The sequence below is a fragment of the Lichenostomus cassidix genome, chromosome 5, assembly GCF_008360975.1.
Source record: "Lichenostomus cassidix isolate B80296 chromosome 5, HeHo_3.0, whole genome shotgun sequence".
Taxonomy (NCBI): Eukaryota; Metazoa; Chordata; class Aves; order Passeriformes; family Meliphagidae; genus Lichenostomus; species Lichenostomus cassidix.
In genome coordinates this window covers 21139504-21162694 of record NC_139486.1, presented here as the reverse complement: position 1 = coordinate 21162694, position 23191 = coordinate 21139504, and the positions used below count along the sequence as shown (strand labels likewise).

General features: G+C 41.7%; 1 protein-coding gene and 1 long non-coding RNA gene across 15 annotated transcripts in view; both read left to right on the top strand.

Moving 5' to 3' along the window:
* The window catches only part of NRXN3 (neurexin 3), a 982570-nt gene that overhangs the window by 162137 nt on the left and 797242 nt on the right, over positions 1 to 23191 (top strand). The gene's annotated exons all lie outside the window — the stretch shown is intronic.
* LOC146436091 (uncharacterized) lies at positions 4875 to 5907 on the top strand. The gene is made up of 3 exons (XR_014852512.1): positions 4875 to 4978; positions 5091 to 5163; positions 5775 to 5907. It is a non-coding gene; the product is annotated as an uncharacterized LOC146436091 (long non-coding RNA).

The following is a 23191-nucleotide window of genomic DNA, read 5'->3' as shown; positions in this document are numbered from 1 at the left end:
TCCAGTATGGCAGGGCACTGCAATAGAGCATGGAGGTGTCATCTGTGCTGGGGCAGGTGTGTGAGGTTAGAGCTATAACTTGAGTTTGTTAGCAGGCAGAAGAGGAACAATGTGTTCTGCCCAAAGATGTAAAACTGAGTCAAAACTGAGTAGTTTCCTATTCCTTTTGTGTTACTTTTAAATTGACTGTACTTTCTAGCTCTAAATGCTATTCCTGAAAAAATGAACTGCTGACTGTCGTGGGACGGTTTTCTGCTGTTTCTTGCCACTGCCATGGAGTATCTCTGTCCAGCTGTGTCTCTTGAAAGGTCCTTTGGTCATGAAGCAGCACTAGCAATAATAGTACAGGGATATGACTTAAGAAAAATGCTGTTTCTTGTCATTAGTCTTGGCATCAGATACACTCAGATTGCTTCCTCTGTCTCTCCTTATCTTTTGCATTGGCTTTTCCCTTTCATGCTGTTGTTCTAAATAATATCAGTGTGGTTTTGGTACATGTGTGTGACAATATATTTGAAGATGTTAGGTATGCAATATCCCATACACATAATTTTGATGTGTATGTGTGTGTGTGTACACACACACACACACATACATATGCATATATATATATATACACATATGTGTGTGTGTGTGTGTGTGTGTGTGCGCGCATATACATGTATAGGTATAGCAGCACAGCTATACTTGCCTGCATTATGCATGGATGTGTTGATGGGGGAATGTCTTAGGCTTGGGAGATAAGCAGGAGCCCTTCAATATCATAAAAGGTACAAAGGTAGCTTGGCTGCCCCTGCTTCCAGCTGGGAGCTGAGGTAGGTCTCAATGACAGGAACTCGTGGGGCTTCCTCAGTGTTACCTTCACCCAGAGGTCAGGCATTAACAACTCTTGCTTTTCTGGATTTCAGGTGACAGTCATCCATGTGAAGAGCAATTCTGAAAGTTTTATTTTCCTTTGTTTTCTCTCCAGTCTCAGTTGTCTTTGGCAGGCAGGTGCAGGTAGTTCACCTTTATGACAGTGTGGGACCAAACAGAATGTAGCAGGGGCTGTGTGAGACACTCCAGTGAGCTGTCAGTGTTTAGTAGTGATTACCTTTTTTTGAAGACCCTTTATCTGCTGGTGGTTTTATTTTTTCCCTCTTATTGCTTTGCTTCTTATTGATTTAAAGAGGAAAAAAAAGCTAAAGCCTTGTTTGATAATAGAATATTGATGAGAAGCTGGGGAAAGAGAGTGAGATGGTAGAAGTCTTTGTTCCTGTTCGACAAAAGATGGAGAATACAGGAGAAGAAATGTAAATGTCTATGGGGAGGAGGAAGAGGGAAGAGAAGAAAGAGTTATTTAAAATCACAGCTAGGAAATCACTCTTCCCGTCTACGAGGCCACAGAGAGATCAATTTTCAATTTTGGTTTCCCTGCCTTTTGTGATTTGAGACAATTGCATGCCGATGGAGACGGGGGATCTGGCTGAAGTGTTTGTTTAAAATAAATTGTTGGTAGGTATTTTTTTCAGATGAATTGCTTTCTGGATCAATTTAGCATGCTGCAAGGTGAAAGAGGAGAGAACCACAAGGCCCTGCCATCTCAAGTGAGCATTTACACCAGTGCAACTCTGACTGTGTCCATGGTTTTACTTCTCAGCTCAGTGAGGTACAAGGAGCAAATCGAGCAGGCCCCTGTTTCATGTATCCATGAATTTTCACATGAAGTGTTGAGTATGAAAGAGCAAATGCACCAGAGGCAATTGAATAGCTTGATTTTAAGCAGTGTCAGTAATTCATCTCTCTGTAAGGTCTTGGGTTAACAATAGACCACCTCTTTTCTCTGTAGTTTAGTGTATGGCAATACAGGATCAACTGCTATTGATAATCAAACCTGTAGGCCAAAGACTCCACTGTGTAAATCAGTGTCATTCATTTCATTGAGCACATCCAGATGAAGACTCAGAAAATGTAAATCATTGCTTGACACAAATGCTGTTATCTTTGCTCTTTCTTCAAACCAATGATAGGTTTGAAAAGCAAAAAAAAAAGGTCCCTTTCCCACCCGTATCAATTTCTACAGAAAGTTTTCTATTAAAAAACCCCAACTAATTGTGTTGAAATTTGGAGAATGAGGGATAACTATGTGTCTTGATAAATGAAATATTTTTTGTTTTAATTTTTTTTTACCTGATACAAATCTAAAACACCATGAAAAAACTTGGAAAAATTGCAGTTTGCTTAACAGAATGTGGAGAAGTGGATTAAAAGGAGACTGAGTTTACAACACAAAATTATATATTCTAATAATGTATTGTTTTCAGCATCTTTAATGAATGCTCTTCTAGAAGCTAGATGGTTGGGTGGAGCTGTTTTGTAATAAAATGACTGGACATTTTTAGGTCAATATTAAATTTTTTTCATGTATAGTCTGGGTAAGTAGTTCCTCTTAGTAGTCATGATAATTGCCAGCACAAGTCACTTCTGAGATATTCAGCTGTCTTTTGCACACAGAGCTGTAATAATTTTTCAGGGGCAACCTTGAAAAATTTTCATCTAATTTCAGGCACGAAAGTCAGACTTGTACTCTATATTGCTATTGGTTTATGTAATACTGTTTTTTGAGACAAATTTAAGCAAGAAGGACAAAAAACCACCTCCTGATAATGTTTCTATAAATCAGTCGCTTCAGCTTATTCATCTTTCGTATTGCTCGTTCTGAACCCTCGCTTTTGACGTCACATTATCTAATTGGCACACACTTAATGATTGCATTGCGTGAGTGTGAAACTCGTGACTGTGTATGGAGAGCCATCTGTGTCCTGAAGGGCTGCTGTATTTGTGGCCACAGAGCAGGACCAAGTCAAGCCAGTGTGAGACTCCATGGGGCAGGGCTGCTGGGAGACAGCACAGCAGCTCTGTGCCCCTGGCAGTGCCTGGGAGAGCCAGGCTGCCACTGCTGGGGCAGAATTCGATGTGTATTTGGAAACTAAGTGACCAAGACTGCCACAACCACGTGGTCCTTGCCAGCAGTCGTGTGCTCCTCAGCATCTGCTCCAGTGAGCTTGGCAGCCATGAGAGCACCAGGCTGGTTTAGCAGGGCTTGTCCCTGCCTCTTCATTTTTTCTCTTCTCCTCATGGGCAGGAACTGCTCAACTTCTTTGATTTTCTGCTTTCTTTGTAGTGGGAGAAAGACTTATGTTGGTTCCTGTGACTCCATGGGTCTCAGAGAGACTGGTCAGTCTTTTTGTGCCTATTGTAAGAAACAGCCGACGTTGCCCCTAAAACATTTGAGAGACTAAAGCTGTATGGAGAAGAGACCATCATTTTGTTCCACTTTGTTTGGTGCGTAGCCTGACAGGATACAGGCCTAGAAGTGTGATAAATGACATGTTTCCCTCATCCTTTTGTTTTTAATGTCCAGGAGATGTTGGTGAATTCTTGATGAAAATTTATTTAGCATCTGCCATGGGCCAAGTACAGGTTCTGCAAATCCAATTATTTGCATCTCTGTCAACATATGTCAGTCTTTATTTATAACTCCTCTTGATGTTTTGAGTTCAATGGTATGTGTGTTTCTGCCAGTGCAAGAAAACCCTGAGCATTTCTTTTCTGTCCTAGTGTGAGTGGCTCACAGAGCTCTGCTGATGCTTGTCAGTGCTATGCAATAGTGAAAAGAGAAAAAAATACAATTTTATGTCAGTTCTACAGCTAATGTCTGTTACAGACAGCCAACAGAAAGTAGAGAAACAGATTTTGGGGATTTGATAATAGACAAGATAGTAAGAAACTTCTAAAGGTGCTAGGAGTAAAATCTTAGTTCCATTGATCTCAATAATAAAAAATTATCTGAATTCACTAGTTTTGGGATTTTACTCAACCAGTATGAGAGGACATAGGCAGAGCACTTGAGACTTGCATTTCTAAGTTCACTTTTTTGACAAGTTAGCGATAAGCGCAAAGGGAATTCACCGTTTCAAAGCGATGCAGGGAGGATCTGTAGTTCTGTTAAGGCCACCTCTCTGTAATATGTAATGACTTGGCCAAAAATGTTAAAATACCTGCAGCTGTTTTCATTGCTTTGGTGTCTTAACCTTCAGCTGTCTCTGAGTTGCTTTTGGCTGTGTGCCTTCTCCCCAGCTGACGAGGGTGTTCTTGTCTGATTAGGAGAAAAGGTGTTCGACATGGTTGAATTACTCCTTGTTTGAGACTGCCCTTTGTCCATGATAATTTGCAAGCTCTGACTGCCCCTGTTCGTTTGTTTCTCTCCCATTTTCTTACATTTTCATCTCTTTCTTGTGTTAATTTCCTTAGGATAAAGTGATTCCAGTGCTGAATTTGAGAAAATTTTGCCAGGAGAGCTGCTCAACTATTTGAAACTGTGCTGGCTATGAACTTAGCCAGTATATGGTTTGCTGTTGGGAGCTTTTCAGATATTAGTGCTGAGAAGCAATGCATTTTTGGTCAGCAGCTGGATAGGGAACCTCTATGAAGAGATGATGTTGATTCAGGAAACTGGTTTGAGTTACTTCATAAATTTGCAAGAAGTCTGGGATAGTTTTGGGAATTAATAATTCTGGACCTGTTCTGCTGTGTGTGAGAAATCACTAAGCTCACACCTTGTGAGCTCCAGAACATTCTTTGAAGTTGATGTAGTAATGAAATGTGGAAGTTTCACTGATGTATTATATTGCACTGGAGACAGCATGGACCATAAAGATGCAGCTGAGACTGAGATCATGTATCCCAGCGCTGGTTCTACTATTGGTTTGGAGCAATGAGTGGGTCACTTTGGGCACTGTTTCCAGTAGCAGTCACTGATTCTGTTTGGCCTTGTTTAATGCCCTTCAGCTTAAGACATACTTTCCCTATACACCTCTCCCTCTCCCCTTCCCAGTGTATTGAGCACCAGCAGCTGTCATTAAAGCCAAGACAGAGCACAAGGAATTGGCATCAGAAATTGCCTGAGAGAGAGTAGGACTATATCTGACAACAGTAGGTATGCTATATGGAGAAGCTGTGTAAGCTATTTGCAAGGGAGGTAATTTCAAGAGTAAATCTATAAGTAGAGGAGGTAATCACATTGCCAATGAGTTTTATCATTATTCCAGTTGATTACTGCCCATAATGAGGATGAAATAATGAAGGGAAAACAAGCCACTCTACAGAAAATGCATCAGTCTGGTATGCACTGTTCTCTCTATGTATTTCTGAAGCATCCTGCTTTATATTTTGATTACATGTTCTTTGGAACAAGAACTCTCTTTATGTATTGCTTGTGCAATGCCTGGCTTATACCTGTGCATCTTGGTAATGTCAAAAATAGGAAAGGTGTCTCATTGTGCCCTACCACCACAGACACAGCCACGTGTGTACTGCCAGTACAGTAAGCTTAGTTTTTCTTTCATAATGGGATAAAGGCTCTGGGAGGAGGAAGACCTCAGCTAACAGGACCCTTTCTTATAATACTGTTTCTTTAGGGATATGAGGCATTTGAGCAAGATATTTAGCATGTGGTTGGTCTGCCATTCCCCTGTTTCATTCTCATTGTCAGCACGTGCTGGCTGAGAGCCTGGCTGTTCCTCTGACTTTATTTTTTTTCTCCTTGCTGAACTTACTCATTCCATTGGTCCTATTTTAAGGAAGTAGTGGCTTGCAGGGAATATCAGTCCCTCATTCAGAGGCTTTTGCAGTCCCAGTGACAGCTCCAAGTTGGCAGGCAGAGTGAAGGATTCTCTGCTATGACCTTCAAAATGGCTGACTGCAGTGGGTATGACATATTTCTCCTCTTCCAGTGTCCATTTCCCTCCCTTCCGTGATCTTCCTTAACCTACCGAGGCTTGAGAGGTGAGAGCTGAGACTGCTCCTCACTGTGGGAGTCTCGGGAGAGCAGCACTGAGGTGGAACTGCTGAGCCTGAGCTGGGAGGAAAATGAAGACAGGGAGTGGAGTCACAGCCTGCAACGCAGGCACCACTGCTGCTGTTTGCTTGCTGGAAAGTAAATAAAGGAGAAAAACAAGGGCAATTGCTTTATGAGAGGAGATGAGAGTGAGAGGGACAGATGGAAAAAATATAGAATGGGCAGAGAAGGTGAAATTGAGATAGGGTAGGAAGGCAGAGAAACGGTGTAGAAAATAGGAATGAAAGGGAACATCACCTCATTTTTGGGAGACAAGGACCAAGGAAATTTTCAAAAGCTTTTGCAATAGCTGTCAAATGTGCTGTTGTCCCATTTATCCAGTAGCCATTTTCCTCTCCTGTATTGCAAAGCTGCCCTTTTGATCCTGCATACCTGGGATAAATCCACACTATCAGCTGCTTAAGAAGTCTTAACAACATGATCTGCTTTTACAGTATAGTAGCTTCTGTAGAAAACTTAACAATTGAGAGAAGATCCAGTTACGAGAGTCCATGACTGATGCTCTGATTTGATTAAGTGGGAAAAGGGTGGCAATTTTGCGTCATCGTGGTTCATCCTTTTTTTGATGGGTATATTTCTGGGAGGGGTCAGAGAATTCTATCTTAAGCCAGCTCCTGCCTTTAGTCCTTGTATTCTAACCATTTGCTCTACAGACAAGAAGTACATTTTCCATAGTACTGGACTGTGGAGCTAAGAAATAGTCAGTTAAAAGCATTTTCATCTTGTGCATCTTGTAGCAGAAAAAGGGCAGATCAGTGCACATGGGTCAGCTATTTTGTGTGATGGCCCCAAGAAAATGGGCATAAATTTTCTAAACTATCACGTGCTAGACAACTGGCTCTGTATTTCTATGTGTATGCCTCAGCTGGACATGTCTAACCTTTATGTGCCTTTTTCAGATGAACAGCTATTTATGTTCTGATTCTCACTTCCCTACTGCTGCACTTGTGAGAAGAAGGATTATCATATCTTAAGCTGTTGACTGATGAATTCTATTTCTTCATAAATATGAATTGGAGAATAAGTTCACACGTACAATGTCATTTCTGCAGGTTAGATCCCATAGACAGTGTTGTGTTAATTCAAAGTGTTGGACAGAGTGCAGCAAATTTTAGGAGTGTCAAGAAAATGGATGTTTTTGGTAAATTAGTCATTAATGAGGACTTCAGCACTCTTGAACTTTGTTCCCAGTTTCTCCACAGACTTGCTGTCAGATCTCAGACTAGAAGTAGTAAGTGACTTTGGCTATTAAGTTTGGGCTTGATCTTTGTTTTCTGCATGGCTTTAATTCTTTTTAATATGTTGAGAATGCTATGAAAACTGAGTTCCAGCTGTCTTATATTGGACAATGCTAAAAGAAAGCATCTAAAGTGAGTAAAAATTGATTGAAGGCACTCTCTATTTGGCTTTCTTATCTGTTTGGTGATAGGAATGACTCTTCAGCTGAATTAAATGTTTTTCAGATGTTTGAAGAAGAGTAGGTGGATTGGCATAGACATACCTATTGTTACAACTGGGCACATTGTTTAGTTTGAGAAGAAATCTGGATGTGGCTCATGGACGGAAGAATAGGCTTTATTCTTGAAAGATAGCAGTGACACTTCAAAATATCATCAAAGAGTGAAAAAGGTATACATTTGCTGTTATATAAAGGTCAAGCAAGTGAAAAATAGCATGTATAAAAAAAATTTCAAGCAGTACCATGTCTTCTCCAAACAGAAAGGGACATATGCAAACTAGTGCCTGATAGTGGGGACTAGATTTGGTTCCTCTTTTTTCTGTTGATATGGTGAATCTGTGTATGTCTGTATGTATGTCTGTTTTCTCACTCATTTGGAACGGCGAAAGAAAGTACATGTCAATAAGTCTGTGTTTCTTTGTTTTCTGTGATAATTGCAAATTAAAGTATTTATTAATTTTTTGGTTAGGTGTTTCATCATGACAAGGTATAATTGTATCTTCTTGGGACCTTTCAGGACTGTATTTTCTACCTGTGTGATTCTAAGTGGAGCAACTATGCTTGATGGCATAGTGAGAATTGGGTTAACAGTTTTCAAAATATATGTGGGGGGTTTTTTTTTGTCTTTTGTTTCTTGTCAAATTTTTATTATATACAAGCTGCACTTTAGCTTTTTTGTGAAGATGAACTTTCATTAGGTAATGGTGACTTCAGCTCTGAGGTAGCCTTGTCTGGATTTCAGCTGCTGACTTTTGTTATCTTCTGTCAGCATCACATGGTTACTTCTCTGATCTATCTCAATACTGAGACATACTGCAGAATTAAAAATACGGTCCACAAATTTAATAAAAGAATACTGTCTTAGCAAACAGACCATAAATAATACAGGCATAGAATAATAACAGAGTAGCAGGCTGCAGAAGGCATGAGAATAAGTGAGTGAAAAGTGGATTTCAGAGAAAAAATACTCTTCTTCCTAATGAAGGAGTATTTTAAAGTGGGATCAATTACCTGGTGTTTTCTTTTATCTTCCTTTTTTAATTTTAATTTTAAATTTACTGGCACTACTGCTGTGGGTTAAACTGTGAGTGAGTAAGGGGGAGCAGGAGGGTATAGTCTGTGCTTCTCTTGAGTGACTTGCTAAGCCTCTTAAAGCATTTATTCCTTTCCTCATGATCATTAATGGATTCACTGTTTTGACAGGGAGATGGGTGCCCAGACATTTCTCTAGCCAGTTATTCCTTTTTCATCTGGAAGAAAGCGTTTTATTAAAAAACATTTTCTGGTATACAGGGAAGCCTGGGAGAAGCAACAGACCTGAGTATGGGCAGGGGGTGCAAAGTGAAGAGTGGAGGGTGAGAAAGGCATTGTGACTTAGAAGATGCACCAATTAGATTTTCTTTGCTAAGAAGAAAGGCAACCTCTGGTAGCTGCCCCATATTTTTATGAGAATGGACTTTTTTTCATGACTTGCTTGTCAGATAAAATGAATGTGTATGTGTATGTGGGGAGAGGCTGAAATTAATTACTGTCAGTAAATGAAGCATATGGAAGCTTGTCTTGATGTTACAGTGGCTGTGAATTAGTGCAGAAAACACAGTAGAAAAGCAAACAGTGGAACACTGTATTTGGATCAGAGCTAGCTGTATACTGGCTTGTTAGTGCTCCCTCACACCCAAACCTACTTTCTTGGGTATATGGAAGGTCTCTTAATTACATTTGTATTTCTTCTATGCTGCCCTTGGGATTTATAAGATAGGGCCTCGCAGTCCAGATCATCATTGCTGTTTCCACAGACAGTTTCCCAGCTGGGTGAGAGATGCCCCAACATAAATGGCTTGATAGAGAATTCGAGGTACATGCTCAGTTTCACAGCTGTGCAGACAATAAAAATTCCCAGCAATGTTGATGATTATTATTGTAACATACACTTACTGAACCCTTCTGTCTCAAAACGGAGCAGGAATTAGAACAATAAAAGCTTAGCTTTCTCCTGTTGGAGCCAATGTATGAGCTGCTGCTGATGTCAGGGAAGTAGAAGGGGTGCTGATGGGGTAAAAATTATTAGAGTTAATTTCTGAGAGCTGCTTGGCAGCTATGGGCTACCTGAAATCCTTGTCTACTTTAATGTAAGTCGTATAGTCTTAGAAAAACTGCAGGCTTGAATGTTGCACCTGGAGCAACTGTTTGTCCCAGTTAGGGAGATGCTTAACTTATGTAAGCCTGCCGAGATTTTGAGTAAACAGTATGCATTGGCAGGTCTTGGTAAAATTTCCTTAACAGATGCATATTGTCCCCAATGAGCAGAATTAATGTCTCTGTTAAACTGTTGTTATTGCCATTAAGTATTGCTGGCTTATATCAATTCCTTGTGGAATGTAGTAGGTAAACATACTTCCTTGGGGAAGCATGTCCCAGTTAAGTGGATTACAGAGCAAGTTATATCCAGTCTAATGCAGCAGTGAACCTGAAGCGGCTTCTGCTGATGCACTTACAGGGTTTCAGCATCATGTCTTCTGAACTGAAAAATCATGAGCTCCATGGATCCAGCAGGGATCGTTTTAGTCAAAGGTGTCAGCAATTGTAAAACAGGCACACAAGTCAACTTGGATATATGGATTGTTAAAACAATCCAACAAAATTGTGATGTACCTCTTGGATTTTGGGTGATCTAAGGTCAGACCCTGCTCTGATCATAAATTTTGACATTTCAGAATTGAGGGCTTTGCTTTTACTGAGTCTTGAAAAATGCATCTGCCAAAAGTCAAGGGTAAAACCAACTTCTACGTACAACATCTGATAAAGTATTGGAAGCAGGAAGTCTTCACACATTTGCTTTCAGCCTGAATGTAAAACCGAGCTCCTTGACTTAAATATCACATTTTTAATAGTGTTTATTAGCTTATCTCCCCTGACCATTTCTGCACCTTTATCATCTCCCTGTGTCAGTGTTTCTTTGCCCTTTTTCTCCACTCCATGCAGAACCCTTCTCTGCTGTGCTCTGAGCTCTTGCATATTGCAGCTGATCAGCTACTATCTCTCAAAGTAGGTGGAAAAGGTGGTATTCGGTGATATAGAAGCTTTTACAACAATTTCAAAATGCCTCAGAATACACCAGAGTAGATGGCGTTGCAGAAGTACATGTTACCCTTTTTCCTCAGCGTTGGTGTTAGATGGAGTAGAATGTATTATTCACAGCTGCCATTCTGTAGTGTGTGTCTGGGCTGTCCAAGAGCTAAAGAGTCCTCATCAAGTGCCCACAGGATGGTCCTGCATTCAAACTTCACCATCTTCCTTCTTTTGTGAACAGATTTTGGCATGGAAGTGAAGGTAAGGCAAGTTCCTGAAAACACCCCCTGTCTCATGGCTTTACTTTGACTTTGCTCCTAATATGTGGAGGAAATTATACCTGGACCCCTGAAATACACAAGCTTCTGCTATGGGAAAATGTCAGGGAGGTGTGGGTGTCATGTGAGAAGACGTGGGGCAGAGAAGCTGAGCTTCCTCAAACTTCCAAAACACTTCTTGTTTTGGAATCCCAGGTGGTGGGAATTAGGGTTGTAAAGTGTGAGGAGGGAGGGGGCTGGTTGTGCAGGTTTACAGGTCTTCTGTGAATAGGATACTGCCATGGCTTAGAATGATATTCCCCAATTTAGTACTCCCACTAAAAAGACCACAAGCCCCCTGAAAGCAAGGCAGAAAAGGCAGAGATCATGGATTGAGATAAGAGCAATTTACTGGAAACAGCAATGAGATAAGAGAATGAACAGTAACAGCAACAATATTAATAACAAAAGTATACAAAAAAGAGAGGGATTCACATACAAAAATGCTCACTGAGCCCAAGACAATGAACAATTGTAGACAGGTTCCCCACTGGAAAAACCACACTCTTTTTCCCCAAAGCCAGAGAGCCCCCTACCTCTGTCCTTGGCACTTAATGTGAGGTGGTATAGAGTAAATTCCTAGCCACCCACACATGGTTCCAGGTTCTGCCTTCTCACATCTACTGCAAAAAATAACTCTCCTGGATGGAACCAGGACAGATGTCTCTTAGTAAGCCAGTATTAGGAAGCTAAATATTAAATAAATATTAGATTAAGAGCGGTTCCCTTTTAAAAACAAGCCACTCAGACATGGTCTCTTGCAGTATAATTTGTGCCATCCATGACAGGGAGACCTGGTTTCAGCAGGTGTTTTTTCATGTCATTGCTGCCTCTGCACACCAATTGTCTGGATGAGATGGCAAGGCTGCTCTGGATGTGTGGAGTGGGGCATTGGTGATTCATCTCCCATGGTGCAGAGGGGGTGGTATTTTTTGTCATTTAAGCATGTTACCTTTGAGGAGAAAGTTCCTTCTACATGACAGTGTTTAAAACTGCAAGCTCTGAAGGAGGTTTTGTATATATCTCCAAGTGTAGAGGGAGTGTTGTAGGTGGTGATAGAAACCACTAACCAGGATCAGGTAGTTATTATCACCTGGTTACCAGCTCTGCTGCAGCTAGAGGAAGAGCTGCTTCCCTACTCTGTGACCCCAGCTTCTGCATCTCTGCAGTGGGCAAAACAGTACTGGCTGGCCTGCCACAGGAGGTGGAAGAATTTATACCAGATTTTGAAGCAAATAAGTGTGAAATATTGTGACTTGTCTGGAAATACTCCATTTGATTCAAGACACACAACATCAAACTGCATATCTTTAGATGATGACTGCTCAGAAATTAAATGGAGTGTGATACACTACTGTGAGATGATAAATGCCATGAATTCCTGGGTAGGTGAGGACAGGTGCATGAAAGTGGGATAAAGTTGCTGATGAAAGTTATGTCTGGAAGTCTTGATGGGGGAGGTTATTGAATGAGTATGAGTGAATATATTAATCTTTAGCTGGAACTACAGAAGGTGTCCTCCCACTTAAAGTAAGCTAAACCACAAGATATTCTAGAATAAACTGGTGGGTAACAGGTTCCTGATGTACTTGAAAGTAGTATGGGAAGGGACCACTCCTGCTCTGCTGGAATTCCGTAGTGTCCCAGTTGCTGTCTCAAGCTCTGCACATAATGCCTTCCTCAAAAGTCGCAACCCCTTTGGGAAAGCAGTGGTTATGCAGCTTTGGCTCACCCCATAGCAAAAATACACACTTGTACTATGCTCATGTGACTTTAGAGACATCCTTGTAAAACTCCTTTCCTAGAGTCTTTACTACCTTTCCTAGATTCTTTCTGCATTAGCAATGTTTAGTCTGGTAATCACTTCCATGTTGCATTAAGGATGCAGAAGTTTATTAGCAATGCCTGGTATTTTTTGATGGTCTATTTGATTATGGGTTCTGAGTATTTTTTGTGCCTTAAAATCTCCAATAAATTGAACTATATACTTGATTGACTTAAACCTTAATATTCAAAATCAACCTTAAAGACAGAAATCTAAATGTTAGATAGATGGTAGTGAAAACAAACTTGAGTGGTTCACTTTTCCAGATGATGCACTTTGGGGGAAAAAAAGATCAAAAATATTTTGAAGAGTAAGGCCTGCAATGGGAAGTGCAGGATGAACAGTGTCTGCAACTTGATCTGAATATGCTTTGAGCATCCCAAGTGCTTGAGTCTCAAGCTTAGTTCAGTGTAAATCCAAAAATCCTTTTTCTCTGCAAAGAGCTTGAGCCAGACTTCCCCTGGAGGAGGGATATTCTGGATGCAATGTTTTAATACTTTCTTTTCTAGTAGGAGACCTGAGGTAGAGAACTGACATAAGGAAAGGGGTGTTAATGATACTTTTCTTAATCTCCTGAAAGCATTTCTTAAGGTTTCCTTTCACTCTTGGAATGACATGCATTCCCCTCTTTTTTTTACCCACTTCAACAGCTCCTGAGGAGCAACTTTGCTCAGGTACTATATAGCTTTTTGAAATGTTTGCAAACAAACCCTGAATCATGTGATCATCAGTTTCACAATTTGTTTTTCTTTTTCAGCTGATTGTTGTCTGAATTCAGAAGAGTTTTCTGGGCACTTGGCCGGACTCAGTTTTGCATCCAAATTGGGTGAAATTCTTAGCTGCTTTGTTCTGGTGTGAAACTTGGCTGGTGCAGCAGAGTTTTGCTGTGAGTGCTGGAGCCCATGTTGTGTTTTGACTGTAAGGAATTAGTCTGATTAAGCTGATTCTTTATTCACGCAAACACACAAAATTGCCACAGCTCCTACCAATCAATTACCAGTTTGTGTGTCTGCCTATCACCACTGTGTTAGTGTGTGAGTGATACAGGCTCTGTTCTTCCATCCCTTGTGTGCCGCTCTCTACAGCAGTGCCCCACTCTGCAGCTTCTGCCACTGCTTTGCCCAGGTAGAGCTGACAGTGCAAACCCTTTGACACGGCAAAGTGGAGCTTCTGTCTTCTTCACTGCTTTCTTTTCTTGCCTGCTCTCCCTCTAGTGTGTGCAGGTACATACAACAGGACACCCTTGCTATCATGCTGTTAATTCTGTGGTAGCCACTGGTTTGACCCAGAAAACTCTTCATCTTGGAAGCTGTGACACCCCTCTCAAATGCTGAGTGGACAGCAGTGCCAGATCTCAGGGAGTGTTTGAAAATGGGTAGAGCTTTGAAATACAGCAGCAAAAGCTTTTTGCGTTCCAAGCAATTTTTCACCTCCCTTCCTCCCCACAGCAAACAAATTGTATTGACAGACAAAAGCAGGATTATGGTGAGGAGATTTGCAAGACAACAGGATTATGGAAGCTAAAACAAGCAAACATTGTGATTATGTTAGGGGGTGGGCAGGATGGAGTTGGGGGAGGAAGGGGACAACACGGAAACAGTAACTCAGGCTGTGGTGCTGGTCTGACAGTGGTGGTGAGGCAGCAGGGAAGAGGATTTAAGGTAATTTAGGACAAAAGAAAGCAAAGTAATTTCTCCCTGTAAACTCAGGTGGATGGAAACCTAGTACATTTGCATTACACTTGTCAGTTTTTGCTTTTCAGGAGTCTGAGAACAAAGAAGTAGAGCAAAGGGAAAAGGGGAGGCTGAGCCTAAACCTGTGAGTTCTGAAAGCCCCCCTGCTCACTCAGGCAGGATAGGCACCAGCTGTCAGCTGATCTGAGCAGAGATCAGCTGTGACCTAATTACTGGCCTCTTAAACCTGCATTATTCCTTTCATTTTCCAGCTCATTGACATTGTATAGAGAGAGGGTGAAAGAAGGTAGAAAAAAGAGTTATTGATAATCCACTTCCTATGTGTCTGCCACTCAACCAGGGTCATGGCTGGATGGTCTTCATCAAGGAGAATGAGGATGGGCTTTTAACCCTTCTGCTCCCCTGTGGGAGGAAGACAGCTTTGTGCATTTGGGGGAATAGAAGCTTGAAACAATTTGAAATCAAACATTGGGCTGCTCTGGGTCACAAAGACTTTGTAGCTCTCATTTGCACTGAGAAGCAGTGAAGTGAGCAGCTGATAACCTATGAGACGAAAAAATGAATAGAAAATACTCATCACCCTTTTAGCGCAGGGGGCAGGCAGAGGCACTTTTAACAGGTTTATAATCCTATCAGTTTGAAAGGCATTATGTATGCACATTTTGCAGTAATCAGTAGACAAAGGAGTCGGCATGTTTTGGCCTTTCTAAGATTGACATGGGTGTATGAGAATGCTTTGCTTGGGTAGCAGGAAGGTACCAACCCACTTAGAGTGACCTTGGATACATATAGCATACCAGCTCACAATCTTCAGTGTATCTGGCTACTGCTGAGAATTGTATGGCAGCCTTGCTTTACCCATCCAGAACGTGTTACCCACTGTTACTACCTGCCTTGAAAGCAGTTAAAACAAATACTTGGAAAATTCGGAGAAGACCTGATACTGGTGGCTAAGATGGTATCAGGCTAGGTGTGTGGCACAGCATGGTGGCAACGGAGAAGCAAAAATGCTCTGCTTTCTGGCAATGGAGGCATGGCCTGGGGAAGGCAAACATCATGGCTCTGGCAGGCCAGTGCAGAAGGTGAGAGAAGAACAGATTGTGAAAAATTAGCAATTTTTCTGTACAAACCTACTTTCCAACTGCCAAATCTCTGTGTATCTTCCTCCAATAACAGATATTCCCCAGCACCCAAATGAGCTTCTTGATGATTAAAGCATCTATCTCCTGTTTGCTGATTTGTAACCAACCCAGTCTTTCAAGCTTTTAACCCTTCTGCAATGCTTTCTAGTTAGCCTATGTTTTCTAATTCTGAACTTGCCAAGATGCAGGGACAAATGCTTGTTTGATGCTTTATTCCACAATAGAGGTGCTCTGCGCTTTCTGCTGTTTCTGGCATTCAAACCTTCTGCTAAAGAAGGGAAGATGGGGAGATAAGCAATGAGAACTCCCCTATTGTATTATAGTCTCTAATCAAGCCAAATTGTTGAGACTGGCTGTAAATTGCTGGGATAATTGACGTTCAGTCATTTGAAATACCCTTCTGGGAGTGAAATTTCTCTCTCTTCCTGCCCTCTGCCCCCCCCCCTTCCTTTTTGAAGCCTCTTGCAGCCTTTCCAAAGCATCTTCTGACAAATCTTAATCAATAACCTAGTCAGTGGTAAGCCTGAGTCTATCACATCTATTACCTTGATGACAGGGGTACTGGAAGCCCTTATTCCTTCACTTTTGACATCAAAGCAGGCATCGTGGAAGGAAAGGAAAAAACAATCCAGAGGGATTAGAGTTCAAGTTAAATGAGCATGGTTTTAAAGACTGAGCACTTTGAAGCCTGATCAAATCTATTAGTTATTTATTATTGACTGAGTACCCATTGCATTTTTGGGGCTATTTGATGCTCACAGCATCTATAGCCATTGCCTCTGGAGCCTCAGCTCTTAGACCAGAGTTACACACTGTATGTCAGGAGTGTACACTGTGTGCTCAACATGCAAATGTTGTCAGGAACTAACCACCTGGCAGGGAGCCTGTGGCATCAACACTTTTTTTTCCTGTCAATATATATGCATCATTATTTACTGTGTCCTTTTTTGTGGTGTTTCTGTTGAGACTGTTGCCTATTGCTCTTGCCTTAATGAAAACTGTAAATTTCATGGTAAAGTAGCCTTGCATACCTTGGATCTCTGAACAAAAATTATTTTTAAAAGCCCCAAAATAATAAAAGGCCCTTGTATGAGGGATGTGGTGGGATGTATGGTCTCACTGCTTATCTATTAAACAAAAATTACAGTAGTTAGTTCCTAAATTTTTTATTCTTAACTGGCATTTTTTATTTGTAACAGTAAAGGCAGCAATGGTATTAGTTGTCTTTCTCAGGATGTTTTCAAACTAAATGATGACACTAAATGATGACACCAAATAGTTGTAGGTCCTCAGCTAAGTGAGTTGCCAGTCTCAGTTTCACGGATAAAAGTTTATAAAACTAGATTAAGTTTATGGTGTTGAATTGCTGTGACACTTTCAGAGTATGCCCCTTGACCTTTGCATCCTTTTTGGCTGTGAGATATGCTGAAGGATAATCTAGAAGGATCCTGACTGTGGATCAACTGAAGAAAATTTTTACCATTGCCATTTTGTGACTTATACTTTTTTTTTTAAATTTATGTGAATTACTTCCTCACACGGAGAAAGGAAAGCTGAGCATAATGATGCTGCTATAAAGCATTCTGAGTTCCAGAAATTAAAGATGTGGTTTAAGTACCAAAACAGTAGTGTTATTGTAACACCTGCTGGAGAAACAGGCAGCCCAGAGCAACTTCATGTCTTGTTGGGTAAGCCAATAGTTTGGGGTGTGGTGAACAGTGTTGCACAGTTGTAAGTATTCACATGGCCCTCATGAAGCCAGCCAGCCAGACTGTTAATGTATGAGATGGACCCCTCAAGTAGGAGACTGGCTTGTGACTACAGAATGAAATGAGATTCGGCCATGAGCCTCAACAAGCAGCATAAGCCTAGAGAGATTTCTGGCAGTACCCTAGGGAGAGAAGTCTTGGAAGTGGAATGTAGCAGCTACAGCTTGTAAGGCTGCAGTGCATGGACCTGGTCCTAAAGCAGTGCACTGCCCTAAAGGGTAAAACTGTATAACGAGGTCTCCTGAGTCTGCTGCATAGGAGGTGCAATTTATCAACCCCAGCTGCAAGCAGCACCGGCCCCTGATACAATGGAATGATGCCTCAGGCCAGTCTATTCATTTATAAGCATGTTAATAAATCATCATAAAAATAAACCATGTTTATTGCCATTATAAATTTACATGGAACAGTTGGTATCTGTAGGCCCCTTTCTGGACGCCTCCTTACCATCTCATCACTACTGACATGGATCAGACACCTGATGTGGATATGGGAGAAGGGGCATGCATTACAGGTAAGGACTCCAGGGATTAAGACAGGAGGCTAAATTGATGCCTCAGTTTGCAGGTTCATCCACGGGATTGACATGGGATAGTTGGTTACCAGCACCCTGTAATCAGGGGCCCTGCACATCCCTGTTGTTTGTGAAAGCCAGAGGGAAATGACCAGGGCATCACCACCCTGTTTCCATTTTAGACTGTGCTGGGACAGAGGCCCATAACAAAACCTTGTGGAGAACATGGAGGCCAAAACAGTGTGGCATTTCTGCTTCTGAGCTATTGCAAGGACTCTGCCAGCCAAGCTGCAGGGTTGCCATAGCAGAAGCAGACAAAGACCTGCTTCTGTATTGTCCTGCCACCTTGAGAGCAGGATGACATTTACCTGGTTGGGTTGCTCAGCCCCATGGCTGTGCTTTCTGGTCATTTGCCATAGCCTGCATGTAGTCACACCACGACTGGCAGGGCTGCCATGTGCTGTGATAACTCCCTTAGTGGCCCGGAGTTGCTGTGTTTGGTGCAGCAGTCTTAATGTGCTGGCTAGGTGTGTGGTATTGCTGCAAGGACTGGGTGCTTCTGAAGAGCTGAATAAGCTTTGATAGGTACTGGATTACTTTCTGGGTTGCTGGACTGTCTTAAATCTTCAGGATTGTCTTAAAACTTCAGGCCTTGAGAGGTTAGAGAGTGTGTCTGAGGTACGACTGGCCGCTTGTCTGGAAAAGGAGGTGAGAGAGCTTGTTCTCTGAAATTTCCTGATAGTTTTTTAGCTGATTCTGAGCCTGGTAACTTAGACTAATGGATTTTTGTTAGCTTTTGAGGCTGCAACTGGCATAGCAAAGGTTTTTCATTGGCTTTAACGGCAGTCTGTCATTTGTTTCCTCATACCATTGTTATTTTATGAGAGAAGCCACCTGGGAGTTACAAGTCTCCCAAAGAATCCAGCTGTGATTTATGAATTGGCCATCAACAGTTATTATGCCAGCCACTGCATACATTCATTCTAATAAATTTCCTGCATCTTCTATAGCAGCTTGTTTTAGTCCCATTTATTGATACTGTGGTTTTAACAAAAGCACCACATCAATTACAGTAATTGTATTCAGCATGGCTGGAGCTATGGTCTGAGGACAGGTTGTGGATCCTGGCTGGGGGATTAAGGGCTACTGAGAGGACCTAGAGAGAAGAGAGCAGATGTGGAGTTGATACCCAGGTGGATTTCCCTTGATGATATGTAACACTATAGTTTTAGTATATTTCTAAGAAAGAGAAGGAGGTGAGATCATTGCAGATATGGTCCAAATGAATTTCGCTTGCTGGGCTATGCCAGTTCTAAATTATTTTCAAATATGAGCTATTAATCAGGGTTTTTTACTAATTTTATTTGCCTTTTTTCTTGTTTTAGCTTTTAAAGGATTTTACTGATTGAAGCAGTAAGTATGAATTTGATACATGGAGTATTCAATGGTTTTGGAACTCACTGGATGACTGCATCCAAAGGGTTGCAGTCAAGATCTAGATGTCCAAATGCAAATCAGTAAAAAGGGGTGTCCCTCAGGGGTCTGTAATGGGACTGGTACTGTTCAATATTCTTACTGTGTGACAGTCTTTCTGTGGTGGACACAAGTCAGACTGATGTAGTTCCTGTTTCCTCAGCTCTGAGCTCTTTCTCATTCAGTCCTTCAGCTGTAAGAGCTAAGGGCTTTTCCCAGATCTCCATGCATCTTACCTGGCACTTAGTTTTATCTAGTTAGATCACATTTAAGTTTGCCATAGCTCACCACTTGGTGTAGCATTGCAGGGTCCCTGTAGTAGGTCTGTATGTAGAATACATCAGCATGGAATAATAGAAGGTTGTAAACAGAATTCTGATTCGCTGGTGGAGGTGTGAAAGGGTGCGGACTAGAGAAGCAGAAGATGCTATGGGATGTTAAAAACATTATGCACACATGTACTCATGCTTAAGTATGTGTACATACACTCAAAATTCTTGATACTAAGATTGTGAAAACCTTTGGCCTGGGTTAACCCTGCTATACAGTGAACCAAAATACTGTTTTCCAGTGATACTGTTATTCCTCCAGGTGAATGAATTAATAGTGCTCTCCATAATGTTCCTTTGTGGATTAGACCCCCAACACTACAACCATACCCTCCTCATTTTATTTTTTATTCTTGAATTTATTCCCAGTTTTGTCTATTAAATGATCATCTAGTACATGAGAAATATGCTGATTTCCCCTTATGGTTATTGCATTTTCTGTTCATAAATCAGGAATTAATTTGTCTTTGGGTCCCTTGGTGCCTTTTTGCTTATATAGCCAAGTGTGTTTGGTCTGTGTAATCTAATGAAAAATAAGAATAGTAGATAGTGAAACAGTGATATCCCCAGCAACCTCTTATCCTCCCCAGAACCTGGGGGACCCTCTTTTTCTCTCTTTCTTTTCCCCATCCTGGGGACCCACTTGCATCTGTCATTTGCTGATAAGAGACTGCTGTGCTCTTTGGTAGTTCAGAGATAGGCTGGGGCTGGAGGGGAGGAGGGCTTACTTGTCAGTCACCTGGGAGCGATCTGCAGCCCTAGCACTAAATTGTTCTGTGACCTTCACCTCCTTGCATAGCAGAATAATTGAAATCAGATATAAAATAACTGATCCAGTAAGTCTGTTTCACTGCCAGTTCAGTTCCACATTGCCGCACTGTAATGCATATACGTATTGCTTTGTTGAGTTTGAGATGTCTTTAAATGCTTTTCTTTTTGTGGGGCTTAGTAGAAGTGTGTGGGAAGATTATGGCACATGTGTACTGCAGGAGCAGTGTAAAGGGCATGGTTCTTTCATCCCCAGTACTGTTTGTTTTGGAGACTACCAGCCGGAGATGCTCCTGCTGCATGAAGCACACTTTTCTCTCCATTGAGCAAAGTGACTCTCCATGCAGCATTTTGTGTCCCTGGCTGATTCAGGGCACAGAATGCTAGTGGCTAGATTCTGAGCTCACTTTTGTGGGTCTTGCTCCTTTATACTCACTGCTGTTACTTAGAGAGAAGAATTCAGCCCCAGAACTGTAAATCCTGGACGGTCTCCAGCAAGGTAGGGCAGAGAAAAAAAAAATCATGAATTCTAAAGCTTTCTGTTTGAGGCTTCTTGGTGGGGAGCAGTTCTCTTCAGGAATGTGAAGGAAAGTACATATCTGCACAGGGAGGGAAGGCACTCAACATCAGGTTGCTCAGGAATGGTGACGGTAAGTGTGGTTTGGGATGCAAATGCTTGAATTGCTGGCATATAAATACCCCATGCACAGCTACAGAGCGGTGAAAAAGTCATTGCAGTTGTCCTCACTTCTGCAGGGGTTTTCTCTCCTCTTGAAAATATTCAGTCCATTGGAGAACTATTATTTTTGCAAGAGGGTAAAAGATGGGGAGCGACCTTCTGACTCTTTCCTGCTGGGTTCTTGTGCTGATACATAAGCCCCGGCAGATGAGAGGCCAGCAGGAATCCTTTTTGTGTGTGAAGCTGGGTTTGCCAGAAAACATTTAATGCTGGGAATGCAAGGCTGGTTTCTTTGTTTTCAGGGCATGTTTGATATTTGTCTCCTGCTGTGTCATCTCCAGCCGCTTTCGGAGGGCTTTGAATTTGCTAGTTTGTAGAATGTCTGGTGGGCTACGGGAGCTAAATGGTTAATCCCGCAGAGGTCTGGGTTGTCCTTGCTAGCCAGAGAGGAAGGAAAAACACTAGCCTAAAACATTAGGAAATAGTTGTGAAATTCCCATTCAATTAGGCTTCATCCTGTGTCACCTTTTCCCTCAAAAGAGGCAGCTGTTGCAATCTTGTCTGTACTGCGTTGGGGACTGGGGAGGGTGGGGGGAGAAGACTGCAGAGGAATAGAGCCGTGTTTTCCCCTCTTGCTGGAGGGCATTATTGTCTAATAGGCAGTTTAGTCAGATGTTTACTAGATGAGAGTCAGGGGAACTTGAGATCTCTAGGGAGAATTCATGCAAAGCTGGAGACTACAAAAATGCCCCTGAGCAAGTGAGTTTCTAGCAATAATACTGTCACTTTCACTAGGAAATTAAAAATTAAAAGGGAGATAAATCATGCTTCTTAAATATACACTGCCATTTGTCCCTCTTGGCCTTATAGACAATTTATAGAGAAACACTAAAATACAAAACCTACACAAAGAGCCTTTCACAATATTTGTTTAAGGTCTGTATTTTATTAGCTGTGGACACCTGTCCTTTGTTCCAGGTTCATTCAATTGTTGATCTATTCTCTATAGTAGTTCAAGATATTGTTTTGCCTTAGCATCAAAAGTTAAGGCAATATATCCAGCACTTAATTTTTTTATATCTGTGTGTATGAGTGTAAACAAAGTTCTTTCTTTAATACAAATTCAGAGAAGCTCACAGAATGAGATACTGCCATGATTTTAGATATATTCTACACTTGAGACTCAGAACATGGTTTTCTAGCTAATATTTATAGTTAGCATTAGGTAGGCCTGGTAAGCCCTGGCAATTTGTGAATTTTGGCTTCTGAAACGTGAGTCTGATTAAGTCAGTCTTTGCATTAGGTTTTGCACATGTAGGACACAAAATGCATGATCTGTCTTGAAGCAATGAAGTTGGGAGCAGTTTTCAAGATAGTTATTGCACAGCACATATTATATAGAGAAAGGCCTCACTATGTTTAGGGAGACAAGAAAACTGGAAACTGGTTTGGCTTAAAAACATTACAGTATTGTTTAGGAAATATTAATGGATTTGTAAGGACATGTCTTGTACAGAGAGGAGGAAAAAAAGCCCAAATGAAAAGATAATACTGAACACGTGTGTTGTTCATAGAAATGCCGTGTTGTAATAGAGCCCTCAAATTTCCCTGCTGCAGCTAATGTCTTGAGTGAAGTCTCTTTTGCAGGTGGAATGTGCTGGATGGGAGGCTGGCTCAGGCTGCCTTGGCTAAGGTGTTAATGGCCCCTAGGGAACAGGCATGGAGTGCTGCACAGTGGTCAGGTTGCTGGAGAGAGCACTGGCTGTGTTGGCTGAGCTGTGCTGGTTGGACTGGGGGGAGCAGGAATGGGAAAGCTCCAAGACTGTTGGGGTGTCTCGACTGTGTGGGGATGCAGCTCTGGGATGGTAGGTGACTACCTTATTTCTAGGATCCCTGCCACGTGAAGGAAGAGTGCTTATGTCCTGCATGGGGTTGGTTGATGGACTCTGTATTTGAATCAAGATGTATTTGCAGAACTGCATGCAGAAAGCATCCTGACTGCTTGTTACCTGCAATCACCTTACTTAGCTTCAGGAGTGCTTGTTTTTGTGGGTGACATAGAAGCTCTCCTGTGTACACTTTGTGATGTTTTCCAGTCTCAGACTGAGCCTTTTTCCAACTTACAGCTACTTCATTGTCAATTAACAGCTCAATGCTGTGGAAGGATGACAATCAGCATAATCCCAATTGGGCACTGTCTCATGAGAGTGACCAAGCATGTCATCTTGGAGAGGGTCAGGGGGACACAGAGCTC